The sequence below is a fragment of the Rosa chinensis genome, chromosome 7 (genome assembly GCF_002994745.2).
Source record: "Rosa chinensis cultivar Old Blush chromosome 7, RchiOBHm-V2, whole genome shotgun sequence".
Taxonomy (NCBI): domain Eukaryota; kingdom Viridiplantae; phylum Streptophyta; class Magnoliopsida; order Rosales; family Rosaceae; genus Rosa; species Rosa chinensis.
Genome location: NC_037094.1, coordinates 31,432,324 through 31,450,470, shown reverse-complemented (window position 1 = coordinate 31,450,470; position 18,147 = coordinate 31,432,324). Strand labels below are relative to the sequence as shown.

The window sequence follows — 18,147 nt, the reverse complement described above, 5'->3', positions numbered from 1 at the left end:
TATCACATGGGTATCTCAACATGTAAATCCTACACAATTTTTACACTCTCCGTGACTCCGTCTACAAAGGCATCAAATCCATTGTTTTAAAAAAAAAATTAAAAAAAACCCTTAGTTTTTAAAAAAGGGACAATGATAAAAGAAGTCATTTTAAAGTACCTTATTATAATTCAGGTAACACAAATGTCCTCATGATAATTAAGGTCACCTTTTAACAATCTGACATTAAAAATAACAAAAATTACAACTCATGCCATAACCTCTCTCTTCCCCAATCTATTTCACGATATAATTAACCCTCTCTCTCTCAACTGACTTCACCGTCTTATCAAAAAAAAAAAAAAAAAAACTGACTCCACCGCCATGGCTTCTTCGACACTGCCAATGGCGTCTATGTCGTCGCCTGGTCCGAATCTCCGTCAAGCTCTAAAACCTTGCCCTCCCACCGACCTGCAACCTCCTCCGCTCCCTCCACGAGCACACGCGCGAGGTTAGCTCCGCTGACTACAACCCCACGCGCCGCGACTCGTTTCTCACGAGTCGCGTGGGACGACACCGTGAAGCTTTGGACCGTTGACCATCCCGCCTCCGTCAGCACGTTCAAGGAGCACGCCTACTGCGTCTAATTTGTCGTCTTTGGTGTGAAAAGCTCGGAAGCTCGTTCCAGTCGTCAATGGAGGCCTCCAAGACCTCCAGCGGTACAACCTTGAGGAATGCTTTCGGTAATGTTTTCTCCTTCTTCATCCTCATCCTGATCGGTGTTCTCGCTTTTTCGATCCGTCTCTTCTCTGTATGCCTCCATGATCTTCAATTTTTCCAAGACCTTATCGTCTGTTACTGTTTATATTTAATGTTACTGGTATCGCTGCCTCGAAAATGCATTTATACTACAATCTCTATTCGCTCATGTTCATGTAATTGTAGATTACTCAATGTTTGAATCATAGTGTTTACGTTTACCAAATCAATTGTGATTCGTTTTGGCGTAGTTTTGTAAAATGGAGATTTAGAATTGTGATTTATCAGTGATTTTACTGGTAATGCTCACGGTGTTGTTGCTTTGTGAAAATTAATCTACAGGTCCTAAATCACTGATATTCCAAGTTTGATCCTTATTTCAATTACAGAGTCACTCAGGTTAGTTTCGTTCTCTCATTTGACATCAATTGGCATCGGATAACCTTCTATTGAATTAAGTCTGCTTGAAAGCTAGGAAGTTATTATCATATGGTGTATCGGTTAATCTTATCATATTGCAGTGATGATAAGCTATATAGAAGATGACAGTCTTGTTTGTTGGTTTTAGTTTCTGATATCTATAGAAGAATGGGAGCATATAATTTGCATTCAAATATCTGATAGCTACTGATTTTGGCATTTGATAATTCCAGGAATTGTAACTTCTGTTTTGTAGTTGTGTTGGTAACTAAAGATGCAGATAAACTGTTTTTTTTTTCATGCTTCTCAATTTAGACATCTATTTTCTGAATGTTGTAGTAACATGTTGTTGGTGTTACTATTTGTAGGTTGCTTCAACAAGAACTTTGACTGGTGACCTTTCTAATCCATTGTTGGTTAAACCTCTTCAACCAGTTGTTGCGCCAGTGGCTCCAGTAGCTCAGAAATCTGATGCACCTGATCGTCTTAATAATTTAGTTGGCGCTGGGTATCAATCATTTGAGAATGCTATTTTGAAGAAACTTGCACAGGTTTGACTTTAATTTAACTAATTTTTATTCTACCTCATCAATTAGTGATGAGACTTCGTAAATTGAAGTAAATATACTTGTTTTTGTGTGATGACCTCTTTGTTTTAGAAACCCAAGTTAGATGTTTATGTTATACAATTTTAAATATGTCTTCTTAAAGCAGATAAATATCACCAATTGGATTTATATGATATTATACTTGCATGTGGTAGTTGTGTCAACCATTTTCCCCAGTTTTGATTTAAAAGGAGTATATGTCAACTTCTTGGAAAATGAAAGTTGTATGAAATTTTACACCGGCCACATTGAATAGGAAACTACTTTTTATCTTATTGCCCAGTTTCTATTAGATCGGTTTTAATCTTTTGTGGGTTTTTTGTGTACTCTAGTCTGCCCAGAAGCAAAAAATAATATTCAGAACTTAAGATGCATGAAGGGATGGGTGATCTCAAAAGCAAGGTTCATGATCTCAATGGTTTCAGTGTATAGGTAAGCAAGAGCTATGCCTCTTATTATATCTCTTTTTTGGCATTTCCATTTTCATGCTAGTTTGTACCGTTGTCACTTTACTTTCTGGACAATAAGGAATGCTTTCCTACTGCTTTTTGCAAGTGCATGAAAGCACATTCTAATGAAGTATGAATATGCTTTTGCCAAGGGTGATCCAGACCACATGGCAAGTGAACTCTATAGACACCCATTTGATTGGAGCCAAATTATTTTTGTTTTTTGGGTTAAGGAAGCAAAGGTTTCCTTGAAAGGATTTTTGGACCTTAAATTTCTCTATTCGAATCAACCATTTTGTGAAATTGTATCAATAGAGACTTACAGCCCCGACTGATATCGGTTTGTTCTTGGATATGCAGGGAACTGCTGTGGAGTTTCTCTCTCAACTATCTCAAGATAGCGCAGAGGAAGAACTCTTGGTGTTAACAGTGTTGAATAGTATTAAATACTAGGCATCAGGTACAGTAAGGGTGGTTGTTCTATACATTTTATATTTCATATTTACAGATGAAATTCTATCAGCCATAACCATTTGTACCGAGGGAGGTGACATTTAGAGCCCCTTGCACATTATCATTTTAGGCTTGTAATTTGTATCAAATAACAAATTACTGGTGTTTTCTTATTTTATCCAAAAAAAAAAAATGGTCTTGATGCTCATTATGTTGGCGATCATGACTTGTAGGATTGAGTGTTTTGTTAAATTATTGCTCCTATAGCTCATAACGTTTAGTATTTTTATTATGAAATCACATCTAGGCCAGGTCCTGTTATACATTTAATACACATGTCAAGTTACTGGCCAAGTCACATTGCATGTCAGTGGCTAGTAACTTGATCAGTGACCATGTCACTGTTAGATACTTATACTCATGTCACTGACTAAGTCACTGGCCAGATCAGGTTCCTAGTTAATGAGGTCACTTTTAAGCCCAAGTCACTGGCCAAGTTACTAGCCATGTCACAGTCATGAATATATCACTGATTAAGTTACTAGCCAAGTCACATTGCATGTCACTATCAGTGTTAATCTCAAGTCACTGACCATGTCACTGTCAATTAGTGGCCAAGTCATTGGCTAAGTCACTGTTAATCTCTGGCCAAGTCACTGACCAGATCAAGTCCCTAGTTAGTGAGGTCACTGCCCAAGTTATTGTTAACCTCAAGTCATTGGCTATGTCATTAACAGTGACTTGGCTATGTGATTAACAGTGACTTGGCTATTAACTTGTGACTTGGCTACTGACAGTTACTTGGTTAGTGACATGTGATTAACAGTGACTTGACTAATAACTTGTGACTTGGCTACTGATAGTTACTTGGTTAGTGACATGGTCAGTTACTTAGTTAGTGACATGTGATTAACAGTGACTTAGCTATTAACTTGTGACTTGGCTACTAACAGTTACTTGGTTAGTGACATGGTCAGTTACTTGGTTAGTTACATGGTCAGCTACATAGTTAGTGACATGTGATTAACAGTGACTTGGCTATTAACTTGTGACTTGGCTGCTGACAGTTACTTTGTTAGTGACATGGTCAGTTACTTGGTTAGTGACATGTAATTAACAGTGACTTGGCTCCTGACAGTTACTTGGTTAGTGACATGGTCAGTTACTTAGTTAGTGACATAGTCAGTTACTTGGTTAGTGACATGTGATTAACAGTGACTTGGCTACTGACAATTACTTAGTTAGTGACATGGTCAGTTACTTGGTTAGTGACATGTGATTAACAGTTACTTGGTTAGTGACATGGTCAGTTACTTAGTTAGTGACATGGTCAGTTACTTGGTTAGTGACATGTGATTAACAGTGACTTGGCTATTAACTTGTGACTTGGCTACTGACAGTTACTTGGTTAGTGACATGGTCAGTTACTTGGTTAGTGACATGTGATTAACAGTGACTTGGCTACTGACAGTTACTTGGTTAGTGACATGTGATAAACAGTGACTTGGCTATTAACTTGTGACTTGGCTACTGACAGTTACTTTGTTAGTGACATGGTCAGTTACTTGGTTAGTGACATGTGATAAACAATGACTTGGCTATTAACTTGTGACTTGGCTGCTGACAGTTACTTTATTAGTGACATGGTCAGTTACTTGGTTAGTGACATGTGATTAACAGTAACACTGACCATGTCACTAGGCAAGTTACATGTCACTTACCATGTCATTGACCATGTCACTGTCAATCTCTAACCAAATCACTGTCAATTCCTGACCAAGTCACTGGTCATGTCACTGTCAATCCTTGTTGTATTGATTGCAATGCATATGTTCTAATGGCTGCATTGCATTCATTATACGTCAAAACAAAAAACTGTACAACCACCAACATTATCCACAAAGGATAATGGTACACAATAGTACATAGTCAACAACTAGGAACCTTATAGATTCAAATATATAGTTACACAATTCAACCACTATTCATACATTGAAGGAGAAACTTGCTCTATAAAGGGTTAAATGAAGTACATCACGTACTCAACTGGGTCTCATATGCCGATACAATAGGTGTCACACCCCGAATTTTGAAATAAGGATTCAAATCCGGAACATGACTAATAACAATACAAATAACGTTCTGAATTTTTCTCTCAGAAACAATCACACCTTACACCTCTTAATATTACATAAACCAAATCCTCAAGCTACTTATTACAGCACACTCTCACCAAATCAAATTGTAAGCTCAAATGAGTATAATTCTCCTCACAAAAACAAATGCTGTAAATCTAACACTAATACTCTAAACCGCACGATCACTGCCCTGATTCTCCTGACCTGTGAGATTACCCGCTACACAATTTGAATAGTGTACCGGGATTGCAACAACACAAAACCCGGTAAGCTTTTTGCAAAGCTCGTGAGTAAACAAGAAAGAACTGTTGATTGATTAAATTACAATTCTTATAACTCAAGTAAACAATCAACAAATATTGCAGCATTAATATGTGAAATAACATTTGAGCAACACATGCTTGATCACAACCAACAAATATTACAACATTAATATGTGAAATAACATTAAAGCAACACATGCTTGATTTTCTTTTTACCAACACCTTCACATATTCAAAATATATCATGGATAGATATTTGATCAATTTCACATAACACCTTCACATATTCAAAATATATCATGGATAGATATTTGATCAATTTCACATAAGTACATTTCTCTTTTTAGTGAATTTTCAGATTAACTGGTAACAAATCACAGATCCACGTGTTAGGGTCCATAATACCAAAACACGGGAAAACCAGGTTGACTGGTATCAAATCATAAATCCACGTGCTAGGGTCCATAATACCAAAGCACGGGAAAACCAGGTTGACTGGTATCAAATCATAAATCCACGTGCTAGGGTCCATAATACCAAAGCACGGGAAACCACATGCTAGGGTCCATAATACCAAAGCATGGGTAAGCCGCAGCATACCAAGGCCACTCTCCAAAGTATGTATACTCAAAGTACCACCCTTCCTAAGAGTATAATAGTGCACTATCTGAAGGGACTAGAGCCCACAGCTTAACGTCATCATAACACCCAAAACAGTTTTACCAGTAATTCACTTAAGCACGGGGTTGTTGTAATCACCCGGCTTCACAATTGTACTTTTCAGACATAATCAATTTCACAACATACAATCTTTATAAATTTTAGATTGTAAATATGCATATGTACACCCACATAAGAGACATATTATTTCAAGACAAATCTTTACTTCTTAAAATAATTTCCACATATTCACAATTTGGCATATGAAATAGCTTTCACACCACATGATCAACATTTCATTATTCAACAATTAAATGGGAGATTAATAGCTTGAATAATATCCAATTAATTCTCAATCATTTCATCATACCAATCACACGCCAATCAACATATATATTTCACGTAAATATATATATACGTAATCATCCGCTCAGGAATGACTACTAATACCAACTATAGTTCAAGTATAAAAACCGTGAAATTCATTTGTATAATAAAATCATTTTACTTACCTATGGACCGTAGTTGATCAAGTCCATATGATTTAAAACAAATATTTATTCCATAAATATTTTCACACAATTACCACAAAAATAAAGTAATTAAATTTATTCGGTTCGTAATATGAACCATGTGAGGTTTACTCACCTCTAATCCAGCTGCGTCTTCTAAAAAGTCGAATATATCAATATTCCGAACGCTCGTCAACTCAAACCGTCAAGTACCTAATCAAGTATGGTCTTTGCTTGGTAAACGAAACACGAAATAACCTTAAACGACGATCCAACGGTCGGATTCTAAAATAAAGACGATCCAACGGTCGGATTCAAAAATAAAGATGATCCAACGGTCGGATTCAAAAATAAAGGTGATCCAACGGTCGGATTCGAAAATAAAGACGATCCAACGGTCGGATCGAAATTATATGATGATCCAACGGTCGGATCCTCACGGATCGCCCTTAAGACCATCCTCCAAAATTATCAAGAAGATCCAACGGTCGGATCTTCCTGAATCGTCCTTATAAACATCTCCACAAAATTTCATGAAAATCCGACGGTCGGATTCTCACGAATCGCCTTACGAATCACTATTTCACAATTATACGAAGATCCAACTGTCGGATCTTCTCCAGTGACCTCACAAAGTCATCGGGACAGTCATACGATCATCATATTAAAATTTGAAGTAAAACCGATGGTCTGATCTTCACAGATCGTAAACCGAAGATAAAACGTAAAAACGTTAAATAGTAACGTCAAAACGTAAATCCACTATTTATCAACTTTTTCAAAAATAACCTTGTAATATATCAAAACGCTCGTATGGATGTGTAGATCATCGCCTAGATAATGAAAACTCAAAAAAAGGTCCGACGCGCCGCCACAAGCGGTGGTCAGACGGCGGTCAACGCGGCGGTCAACACGGCAGTCAACCACCTCCGATGCAAAAGTTGTCAACTACAAACTTCTTCAAAATGAAGGGCTGATGAACTTTCATACCTGGAGCTAAGTCTGGTTCGGCCTAGATCGTCCTAGATCAAGCTTTGAAGTTTGGATTAATCTGGTGCGTCTGATCAGATCCTAGATTAAATCAGGGACGTCGAAAAAGTCAAACCTTGATCTAGCGTTCTACACACAAAATCGTGATGAAAGACTTACATGGGGATGATCAGGGGGAGGAGGAGATCACGAAAATGGGAAGGATCGGCCCATGCATCGCCGGAAAAGTAGTTTTCCGGCCGGGTCCGATCGCACGAACTGAGCTCCTTCGATCGGGCTTTCGGGGCAGCGGCGGAGAAAACCAACACCGGAGGGAGTCTCGGAGTGGGGCGGCGATCCCAGGGGAGCCCGGGTCCTGGGACGGAGGAGGCCGGAGGGGCCGTTTTCGGTCGGGTCGGGTCAGCGGGTCTGCCGGCCTGGGAAGGGTTTCGAGCGAGAGAGAGAGAGAGCGGAAGGGGGGACTGTTCCGCAAAAAATAAAAGTTTCGTCCTTAATGAAAAAAAATCAGAAAATTTCCCTATTTATAGAAAATTCTCAAATTTCAAATATTCATAACTTATTCATACGAACTCCGAATATTGCGTTCCACATATGCACGTGATCGTATCGACGAGCTCTACAACTTTCATGAAGGAAGTTTTCCCAAATTCCATACGTATGAAAAGTCACTTTTTGAGATTCCCCTAAATAACGTTCGATTTCGAAAATAAAATCGTTCGAACTACTTCCACAACTTCTCCAAGCTTCGTACTCTCTCCTAATACCGCGAAATCAATTCTAAAAATCCACGGAATTTAATTTGGATTTTTCGGGGTATTACAATAGGTTACATAAAAAGCAGCTAATAAAAGGAAGGGTGCCACACTGAGATCCTAATAAAGTGGAGATGACTGTGCAAGAAAGTTCGATGCCAGATAGGGGATTTAGCAAAAAATGCCAACAGAACTTACTAGTCATTAGTTCACAACTCATGCAAGAAAAAGGGTATCTGTCTCATCTCATATAACAACACATATCAACTTAGAATTAACACTGCAATAGAGCAAAGTTGACCATTTAACTTATCAAAAAAAAAAATCTAAATAAACTGCAATTAGTTGGTAGTATATCTTTATAGAATTATAGAAGCTGACGTACACAATACGTGACCTCTACCTTTTTAGCAAGATCAACATCAAGGCGGCTTGTAGCAAAGTAATCAAGGAAAAATAATGACTTGGCTCCAGAAGTAACAATATCATCGACACTCATAGCAACCTGAGAATTGAAGTTGATCAGTACAGAAATCAAAACACGTACACAACCACATGACTCATCTTGGGTATTAGTATTACCAAATAAATACCAATGGTCTCATGAATTATGCAAAACACTAACTTCATGGTGACATAAATCCTTTGTATGAATTCCAAAAAGGAAAAGGTTTGTTTCATTTGAAACCTGGGGATATCTAGTTTTGAAATGCTGGTTCCTCCAAGCATGATTGAATAGGAAGCTAGTAAAACAAATACAAAGAACATGACAGTGCTGCTGCCTAAAACAAAAATCATGCAACAAACATGTAGCTTTGAAAAATCATAACTAATTCTAGAAAAATCGTTTTCAAGAGATTCGAATTTTAAAATGATGTTTAAGATGTCTACTGCAACTTTTATGAAGACACCAACTTCAAATACCCAACCAAAATGTACAGTTTTGAGTAAAAAGGCAACTGCATCAAAAGCCCAGAAACACAATTTCAGATTTGCAGATCTTTGTTCTACCTTGAATTTAGCCAATGAATTGTAAATATAAGAGCTGGAACATAATGAAACAAATCAAAGAACATAGAATCAATTAAAAGACATAACAGAATCAATGAACATAGCATGGATTATGGAAAAAGAAGAAGAAATTTATAATACAACAAACACAATTATATAGATTACAGTACAAACTTTCTTGATAGTTCATTATCCCACAGAAATTTCAAACCTATACTTCAAAGGCAAACTACAAACTGGCAGCCCAAATGCAAGCTTAAGTTTAGTTCCCACACCATCAGTACCAACCAAAGATATGAGTCACTTATTCACCATATAACTTGATCATCCCAAGAACAAGCTCTAGCTTACAGAGAACCACAACTGTTACTAATTGCATACACGCATAATCAATACCAATGGTCTCATGAATTCCAATATCAAATGCAAGCTACATTTAATGGGAATTTAATTTATATCATGCATGTTAAAGCTTGATCTGTTTAATTTGAGATGTTTCCGTTTGATTTGCAGGATCAGAACACACTTACATGAAAGTTAATTCTTCTCTCATATCACTATGAAAGCTCTAGCGATGTTAATTTTTCAACTTCGATTGTAAGCAAGTCTCTGATTCCGCTTAAATCCCAACAAGTACAAATTGAAGCAAGCAAGCAAGCTAGTGCAGAAATTAGTGGTACTAGTTCATCATCACATATCAAGTCTGAATTATGCATACATATAAAAATTGGAACAGAATGAGAAGTGTTGCATTCAATTAAGCGATTCGATTACTCTGGTCATAGGGATTCCTTTGTTGATCACCATGTACGGCTACCAAATCCCGGAGTCCGGCAGCCTTATGGTCCAGGTCATCGTGCTCCAGTGCATAATTTGGTATACTGCTCTGTTGCTCTTCCTCTTCGAGTACCGCGACGGCAAGCTGCTAATAATGGAGCAGTTCCCGGAGACTGCAACCTTCATCGTCTCCTTCAAGGTCGACGCCGGATCGACCTGAACGATCTGGAGCAATCCGATTACCGGCGAGTCAGTCCCGATACTGTAGAAGCAGATATCGACTTCGCCGCAGTGATGAAAACCAAGAGATCGGAGTAAGCTCTGGTGCTGGCGAGGTCTGTGTCTGTGTGGAAAAGGAAGGAGAGAGAGAGAGCTTCGATCAAGATCGAATCAAGCTTTTAGGTTTTGGAATTTCTGATCAAAATGGGAGGTCAAATTTGAATGCACGGTTATAAACGTGTATTAAGCTTAAGGGTAGAATGGGGATCAAAAAAATTAAAAACTGACCTTTTTTAACATCACTTTATTATTAATAAGGACTAAATTAATATTACTAACAATTTAAAATGGACATTTTTATCAAGTGGGAAACTAGGTGACTTTTTTATCATTTCACAATCTAATGTGACCTTTTCCATCATTTCCCTTTAAAAAAAAAACTATTACATTTATTTCTTCATTCCCTCCTAATCACAAAATTCTCTCTCTCACTATCCATGCTAGAAATCCATAAGCATCTCTCACCATCCATGCAATTCAAAACCAAAGAAACAGATTATTAGCCATGTTATGCCCCGAACCAAAATATCATTTGTTTACTTGCGGAAAAACGAAAGTTAACGATTTCGGTTACATTTTAGTTGTTCTCGATAAGTTTAGTGGCCCTAAAAATCGACTTTTTGTTCAGGTCCAAATTTGAGAACATTTCCTTCATGAAAGTTGCAGAGGACGTTAAACCGAGTTTGTGAAAATGTGGCACACTTAAATCGGAGTTCGTATGTGAAAGTTATAAGCGAAAGATTAAAATTACTGTTTACGGTTACTGTTCACGATAACTTCTTATAAATAGCCAAGTTACTGTGGTAAGTTTCCATTTTTGGAAACCTACCCGGCTTTTCTCTCTCCTCTCCCTCGACCCTTTCTTCCTCTTCGGCCGATTTCTTCTTCCTTCTCCGGCCGACCCACGATGGAATCTGTGCACCGGCAGGCTCGCCCCCTCTTCCTTGTCACGCCTGGGGTGGTGTTTTGCGGTGGCTCGGCCAGAGGAGCTCAGAAGTGAGTTGCGAATTTTACTGTAGCCAAATGGAGGTTTCGTCGATTTCAAGCGATTCCGGCCGTTTCCGGGCACCAAACCACCATCAAAGGTGAGGTTTTTGCTAAGGATCATTTTGCCCCTAGCCTTGAGCCACGATTTGCAGTGTAGAGGGAGAATCGATCAAATCCCGATCCTAGGGTTCTTGGAATTTCTGGGTTTTCTTCACCGGCCAATATCGAGTACTTAAAGGTAAAATTGGAATCTCTTGTAATTGTGAAAAGTGTTGGGTCTGTTGAGTAGGTGGTGCTGCCAAAATTTGGTGGCCATTGGTGGTGGTTGTCGGTGGCGCGTGGGGCCCACGCCCCGCCACTATGGACGGCGCGTGGTGGCGCTTAGGGCAGAGCTTTAAGTCCAAATTTAGTTGTTTTAAATAACATTTGATTTATAGAGGTGTAATTGTGATTTTGGAGAATTTTGGAGAAGCTTAGAATTAATTATGAATTTTTGAAGTTTAGGGTTTCGATTATCGAATTACGAGAATCCGACCGTCAGATATGTCTCAGTTCTGACTTGGAACCTTTAAGATAATGAATTGGTGTTAGATGTAAAATTTGGGTTGAATCCGAGAAGAAGTGGAGAGTTGATTTATGAGGATTTGATTTTGGAAATCATATTTAATTGTTCAATAGTTATTTACGGAAAATAATTGTGTACAGGGCGACGTACCGAGTTATTGCTCGACGAAGGAACTCGTATGGGTGATCGCCTAAATAGTACAGTGAGTGGACTTTTATTTTTAAAGAATGATGCATGCATTTATTTTTCCTGAAATAATAATTTATTTATCATTTTATTATCGAGCATAATATTTTGCCTTAGATTTATGATTTAATTTTCGGAGATTAATTATGAATTATTTTCAATTATGATTCGGAAATGGATTTTGAGCCTTCGATAAGTATCTCCGATATATGACTTTTATTTGAAATCATGATTTAAGTGATTTGCGACGAATTATTTTTCGAGGTGATTTCCGGAAATTTATAATATATTTCTATTCATCGATATTGAGATTTCAGGAATATTTTTCGAAAATGGGATTTTCGATGGAATTATATTTATCGATTATTTCTCGCCTAATGGTTTATAATTTAGAGAATATTTTGGCATGCGGGGCCGTGTCGTTGGATTATGAACTTTCTCGTGAGATATTGGGGAAGCCTTACGGATTTTTCGAGTTTTCGTATGGTTTTAAACCACTATACCTGGGTCGTCATATTTATTGCTAGCTAGCCTATTAGTACTCCTCCCTACTTACTATGTGTTCGTGGGTGAGTAGAGTAGAGCATGGGATGCTCCAGAGTGTGGGACACTCCGACCCGAGCCTGGGAGGCTCACTTATTTGTATGGTGAGAACTTCTTCCCGATATTTGATTGATACCTTCAGCTAGCGGGGCTAGCTCGATATCTTTTGACCAGCGGGGCTGGAATGTTTCACGAATTTTCGTATTACGAGAAATATGTTTTATACACATTGCATGCATCAATGTCTAAAAAGAAATAGATGTGGGAAAGTATTAATGCTTTACTTTCTTTTGAATTATCTTATTTATCTATTTATTTTTGTCCATTCACTCTAACATGTTTTTAACTACTTTCCCCTGGGTCCTTCGGTTTCAAATACCCAGTTTGCAGGCGAATTAGTGGAGGTCGGGCGTACATGGCATTTGAGGCATAGTTGTCACTACTTCCACATTGTAGGATTCCTCGATCCTTTACTCTTCTTTTTATATCCCTGTGTATTAGTATCGCTCTGATAACATTTGGGTTTAGTATTGTTGAGTTTTGTGTTTTGTGAAAGTGGAGTTGATAGTAATTGGGAGCAGGGTGGCTCCAGGAGTATAAGGTTGGCTTGCTTGAAGTGTTTTATGTGTTTTACAGGTTTTTAGGTAGTCCATTTTAGGGATGACTCTGCCGAATTTTTGGTAGAGCTACTCCTAAGGTGGGCCCCATAGGGCCACCTCGGATTTCAGAGTAAAATTCGGGGCGGGTCTTGTCAAGCCATATTAACCACAACCTAAAAAGTCTTCAACTAGGTGCTCTTTTGATAATCAGTGAGGCGATTCAACCTAGGCCATCGATCATACAACCCATCCCATTGAAGGCACATCATGCTTAGATGTACTAGTCATGATTCTTAATGTTGTGAAGAGACAAAATGTCAGTGATCTCAGCTGGGATCATGGCATCCTTGAGATCTTGTTTATTAGCAAAAACCAGTATGACTGAATGTTGAAGATCCGCATGTCCAAGCAACCTGACGAGTTCGTCCTTCATAATGGAAATTTTGGCACTTTCTATGTTGTCTATTGCCACAATGATAGCATGAGTTCCACGGTAGCATGTTTTCCATGAAATCTTCAGTCTATCTTGCTGCCTATAGTCGGGTTCGTAGTGATACCCTCTCCCAAGTGTAATTTGTAAGGGGTAGTCATCTTCCCAGCATTGTCCAACCCAACTACCACAATCTTATTCTTTTTTGCAGGGAACAACACTAACCAGAACTTGGATATGAATGCCCCCATCTTCTATCCCCAATCCAAAAATCAAAACTTTAGTTGAAATAGGATGTTGGAAGAAGAAAATAGAGGTTGAGGTTGATATAGAGAAACCCTAAATTGAATTTGGGGATTTCATTTTGATTACAAGTTTGGGTTTAGTGTTTCAGAAATCAGAGGTTAAGAGTAGAAAAGAAGGAAAAGAAGGAAGCGGTTTTTATTGAAAAAATAGTTGTTGAGTGGAAGAAAAAAAAATTGAGTTAAGAAATGGAGGGACAAAAATATCCCTTAAAAAATAAAAGTTTGACGCCGTTATAGAAGGCAAGTACTAAAAGTTGTTCGAATTTTAATATTGGGGTGCCAATATGATATTTTTTGAAATTTATGTATTAAAGTGATGAGTGGACTTTATTTTAGGTACTGTTTGTAAAATTTTATCTATATATGCCTAGAATGAAATTCGTTGTCAAATTTATGTCAACCGCATCTGTACCAAGTACTAATTCGAAATGAATTTGATTTTCCCCAAACGGAAAAAATTGAATAATACTATGGACCACTTTTTTGGATCTAGCCTGCATCTCACGTTATGTGGCTGTTAATATGGCATCGCCACATCATTTCATGGAATATTCTGATTGGTTGAGCTTCGTGCTACATCCGCTACCACATAAGGTTTGATGATCAAGTCAAGCACATTGTTATCAAGTTGTTATCCATGACATATATTAAAATATTATTGTTATACATTTGATCTAGGCTGATTGGATTGGAATTGGTACAGTACAACTATTTTTTGTTCTTATACAAGATAATGTAACAAAGAAAAGAGATAAAAATCAAAAATCAAAAAAAAATCAAAAAAGGTCTGCTAAGGTTTCTTCGCTAGTCTCATTTTAGCAACGTCATCGAAGGCAAGCAGTGGTGATTTGACAACGAGCCGAAGGTCGCGTACGACTCTCATCCTTGTGAGTGGTTTCTAGAGTTGAGCCCGAGTGCGTGGGAGGGGAGGTTGTTGCATTGTAAGGTTGTCATGGATGAGGTTGCCATGGTTGGCTGTTATGGTGAATAAAGGCTACGATGGTTGATTGGCTGTTGTGGTGGTTAGGACAGGATAAAAGTGCGGGGTGGTGCAGGCCTCAATTTGGCTAATCGGTGGCAGAGGATTTATGCAATGATCTAGGTCGGGTTCAGGTTACAGGGTAGCGGTGTTTAAGGTTGGGTTCGACATCCTTTGCGACTGATACTCAAGTAGCAACATCTCATGTAAAGGAAAAAGCTTGGTGAAAGCAGTGGCTTTTGCTAATGGTTTGGCAATGGGTCCGATTGTCGGAGATCGAATGAAGAAAAAGGCGATCCTAGATGGAAGGGGAGATAGGTCATTTTGGGCCTAGTCCTTCGGCCTAGTTTCCTTTATTTGATCCAAAATATGGAGTATGGAGTATGTGTTCGGCTGTGAGGTTATGGGCCTACTGCTTGAACTCATTTTCTTGTTTTTTTTTAGGCTTTTCAAGTCTTGTATGTGAAGGAATAACTTTTTTAGGAGCTTTCTGAGATGTTTTTATTCTTCATATGTACCACAATTGAGTGTAGGCAAGTGAGGTTTAGATAATCAACTTTTCCTTAGAAGGCGAGGCTATTTTTCTTTGTAGTAGGCTTGAATTTATGGGAGCATCCCTGGTTTATAATGAGTTGCAATGCTTGAATAGATAATTTTTTGTTCCCCCATTAATCTCTCTATTATTAGATGTTTGTAGTCTCTACCTATTTTGGTTATTGCTCTTATGTTAGTAACTTTTACTTTAAAAAATTGGATTGTAATAGGTTGCCGTCGTTATAGTTCAATTGCATTAGAGGCATTTAATATATTAAATGTTCCTCTCTAAAAGAAGTAGAAGCGGTTTGTATTGTCAGTGGTTGCTATTGTATACGTGTAGGAGAAACGGCCATAGGGACTGATTCTGTTTCCAGCTGTCTTTAATAAGCATTAAAGACGCAACCTTTTTAGAGACAGATAGCAAATTCATCACTCCTTCTATTAGGGATAAATTTAGCTGTATGTTAGTCAGTAATAGGCACGGAACCATGGGTGGGCTAAGGCGTTCCCCCATTAATCTCTCTATTATTAGATGTTTGTAGTCTCTACCTATTTTGGTTATTGATCTTATGTTAGTAACTTTTACTTTAAAAAATTCGATTGTAATAGGTTGCCGTCATTGTAGTTCAAATGCAATAGAGGCATTTAATATATTAAATGTTCCTCTCTAAAAGAAGTAGAGGCGGTTTGTATTGTCAGTGGTTGTTATTGTATACGTGTAGGAGAAACGGCCACAGGGACTGATTCTGTTTCCAGCTGTCTTTAATAAGCATTAAAGACGCAACCTTTTTAGAGACAGATAGCAAATTCATCACTCCTTCTATTAGGGATAAATTTAGCTGTATGTTAGTCAGTAATAGGCACGGAACCATGGGTGGGCTAAGGCGTGCTGCAGCCCACCCAAACTTCTTGATTAAAAAATAATTTATATATATATATATATATATATATTATCAGCAGCGTACCCCTAAAAAACAGAAGTTGTATATATATCATCAAACAAAAATTCAATGAACAACGTCCATTTTTCTTGTCTCTCAATAGTGAACTTCTATCTGCGCAATCACTTTCTGCTCTAAACCTCAGTCACTCTCTTCTCTTTATTGTCATGAACTCTGCAACTCCACGAGGAGCACCAAAGCACCCCAATAACCTTATTGATTTAGCAATCCCTAGGTATTAGAGTTTAATTTTTGTTCTAATACAAAATTTCTTACGACATTAGGATTGAAATTTATGTTATAAATTGGCGATTTCAAGATTTTTTTTTTCAGTACTTCATTTTTCTTGTTGTAATTGTTAGCAAGTAGTCAAAAATATTGGGTTTGTTTTATTGATGCATAGGGAAAGATATTGAATTTATTTTATTGACGCCCAATTGCCCATAATAGTGGCGAATTTGTTTAAAAAGTTGACTGTTGAGAGTTGAGCAATTGTTAAGATGTGTTTTAACAAGTGTTATGTAGTTGAGATATTCCATCAATACAAGGAAGACTCTACCAAAAAAAAAAAATCTTGGCAGCATAAGGTAAATTTAGCCTACCGTAATTTTAATTCCTGGTTCCGTGAGTTAGTCAGTAATATTTTTCTCAATCTAGTTGAGTCAAGAGAAAACAGTAAAAGCACAAACCCTTAACCTAGGTTTCGGGTGCAACAGCGGGGGCACCCCTCGTTTTGGGTGCGATTACACCATGCCCAGCGACGCTTGACATCAAGTTCCCTTCCTTTGAGATTTGATAACGCGACCTCTTGGTTGAGGAGGAAGACTGTTTGGTCAGAGGTGTGATTGCGGTGATTCTGCGTTTGACAACGAGAGGCTGCGGTGTGTGGTTTGAAGGTGATCTCAGAGGTTCACAGGTCGGTGAAGGGAGGTGCTCCTGAGTCCTGCTGGTATAGAAGCAGCATCGTCAGTGAAGATAAGCAACAGATCCAATCGTGTTTCTTCAACCGCGGTGGTGTAGGTGCTTGGATTGCAGAGCGTCGGTTTGTGATCTCTGCAGGATTGAGTTGGCTGGTGGTCCTAGCTTTGGGTTGCACCGGTCTTGAGAGGCCACTGATACTATGTCGAGGAAGGCCGCTAGAGATTTAGGCAGAGGCAGCTGCAGCAATGTTTGGGCTGGTGCTTTTGTTAGGGCTGCTCATGTTTGGGCTGGTGCTGCTGGGCCTGGGCTCAGATATGGGTCTCTTGGGCCTAATCAATGGGCTTTTTCGGAGGGTGTTTTATAACCTTCATATGTTACTTAGTGATGAGGGTGGCCCTGACCTAAGAGGTGGACCTTCTTGGGGAATTTGGTCGTGTAGATGGTCCATAACCAATCGTTTGTCAGATCAAGACTGCTACGGGAGTTGGTAATTATTTGAAACAAGATTGGCGCAAACCTGTGTGAGTGTTTAGATAAGCTTCTATGAGTCATCTATGATGTTTCTAGTTTCTTGCGTATACCACAATTGCGTGATTGGCAAGGGAGTGCTAGTTGAATGATTTCCTTTTCGTAGAGGGCGAGGTTTATACATTCTCAGATTGGCTTGCTTAAAAGCGAGCGTTCTAGAGAGTTTAATGATCTACTCTAGCTTACATAGTTTAGTTCGGATTTTCTTGCCGAGTTTGCTTATGTAAGTTATGGTAGACTCTAGCCTTTTCACTGTTAATCTAATGAATTCAACTTCTATTTCAAAAAAAAAAAAAAGTACTACTTAGTAATATATTATTAGAGATGTTTTATGGCCGACTCTAAAGCCCATATTTGGTGTAGTGAAACAAAATAAATATTATTCTTTTGATTAAGGATGAATTTTCTTAGTACATTATGAGGCTTGTAGATGTACGTGATCAACGATCGAATAGGAGATTCTATTGGGGTCTTTTTTTCCTACAAAATTAAAGTTTATTTAGATTCTAATTAATTATGAGGCTAATGCTTATAGTGCCATAGGAGCAGAATACCATGATAGAAGGAAGGAGATAA

At 38.2% G+C, this 18,147-nt stretch overlaps 2 long non-coding RNA genes and 1 pseudogene across 2 annotated transcripts; 1 reads left to right on the top strand and 2 right to left on the bottom strand.

Annotated features, from left to right (window-relative positions):
- Positions 1-308: 308 nt before the first annotated feature.
- LOC112179497 lies at positions 309-2,876 on the top strand. The gene is made up of 5 exons (XR_002927779.2): positions 309-722; positions 1,081-1,137; positions 1,527-1,709; positions 2,099-2,198; positions 2,576-2,876. It is a non-coding gene; the product is annotated as an uncharacterized LOC112179497 (long non-coding RNA).
- A 5,395-nt stretch (positions 2,877-8,271) lies between these two features.
- Positions 8,272-10,204, bottom strand: LOC121050423. Its single transcript, XR_005802925.1, has 2 exons — positions 9,769-10,204; positions 8,272-8,488 (listed from the first exon to the last, which is right to left on the bottom strand). It is a non-coding gene; the product is annotated as an uncharacterized LOC121050423 (long non-coding RNA).
- Positions 10,205-13,114: 2,910 nt separating this feature from the next.
- On the bottom strand, positions 13,115-13,611 carry LOC112176156 (annotated as a pseudogene).
- Positions 13,612-18,147: the final 4,536 nt, after the last annotated feature.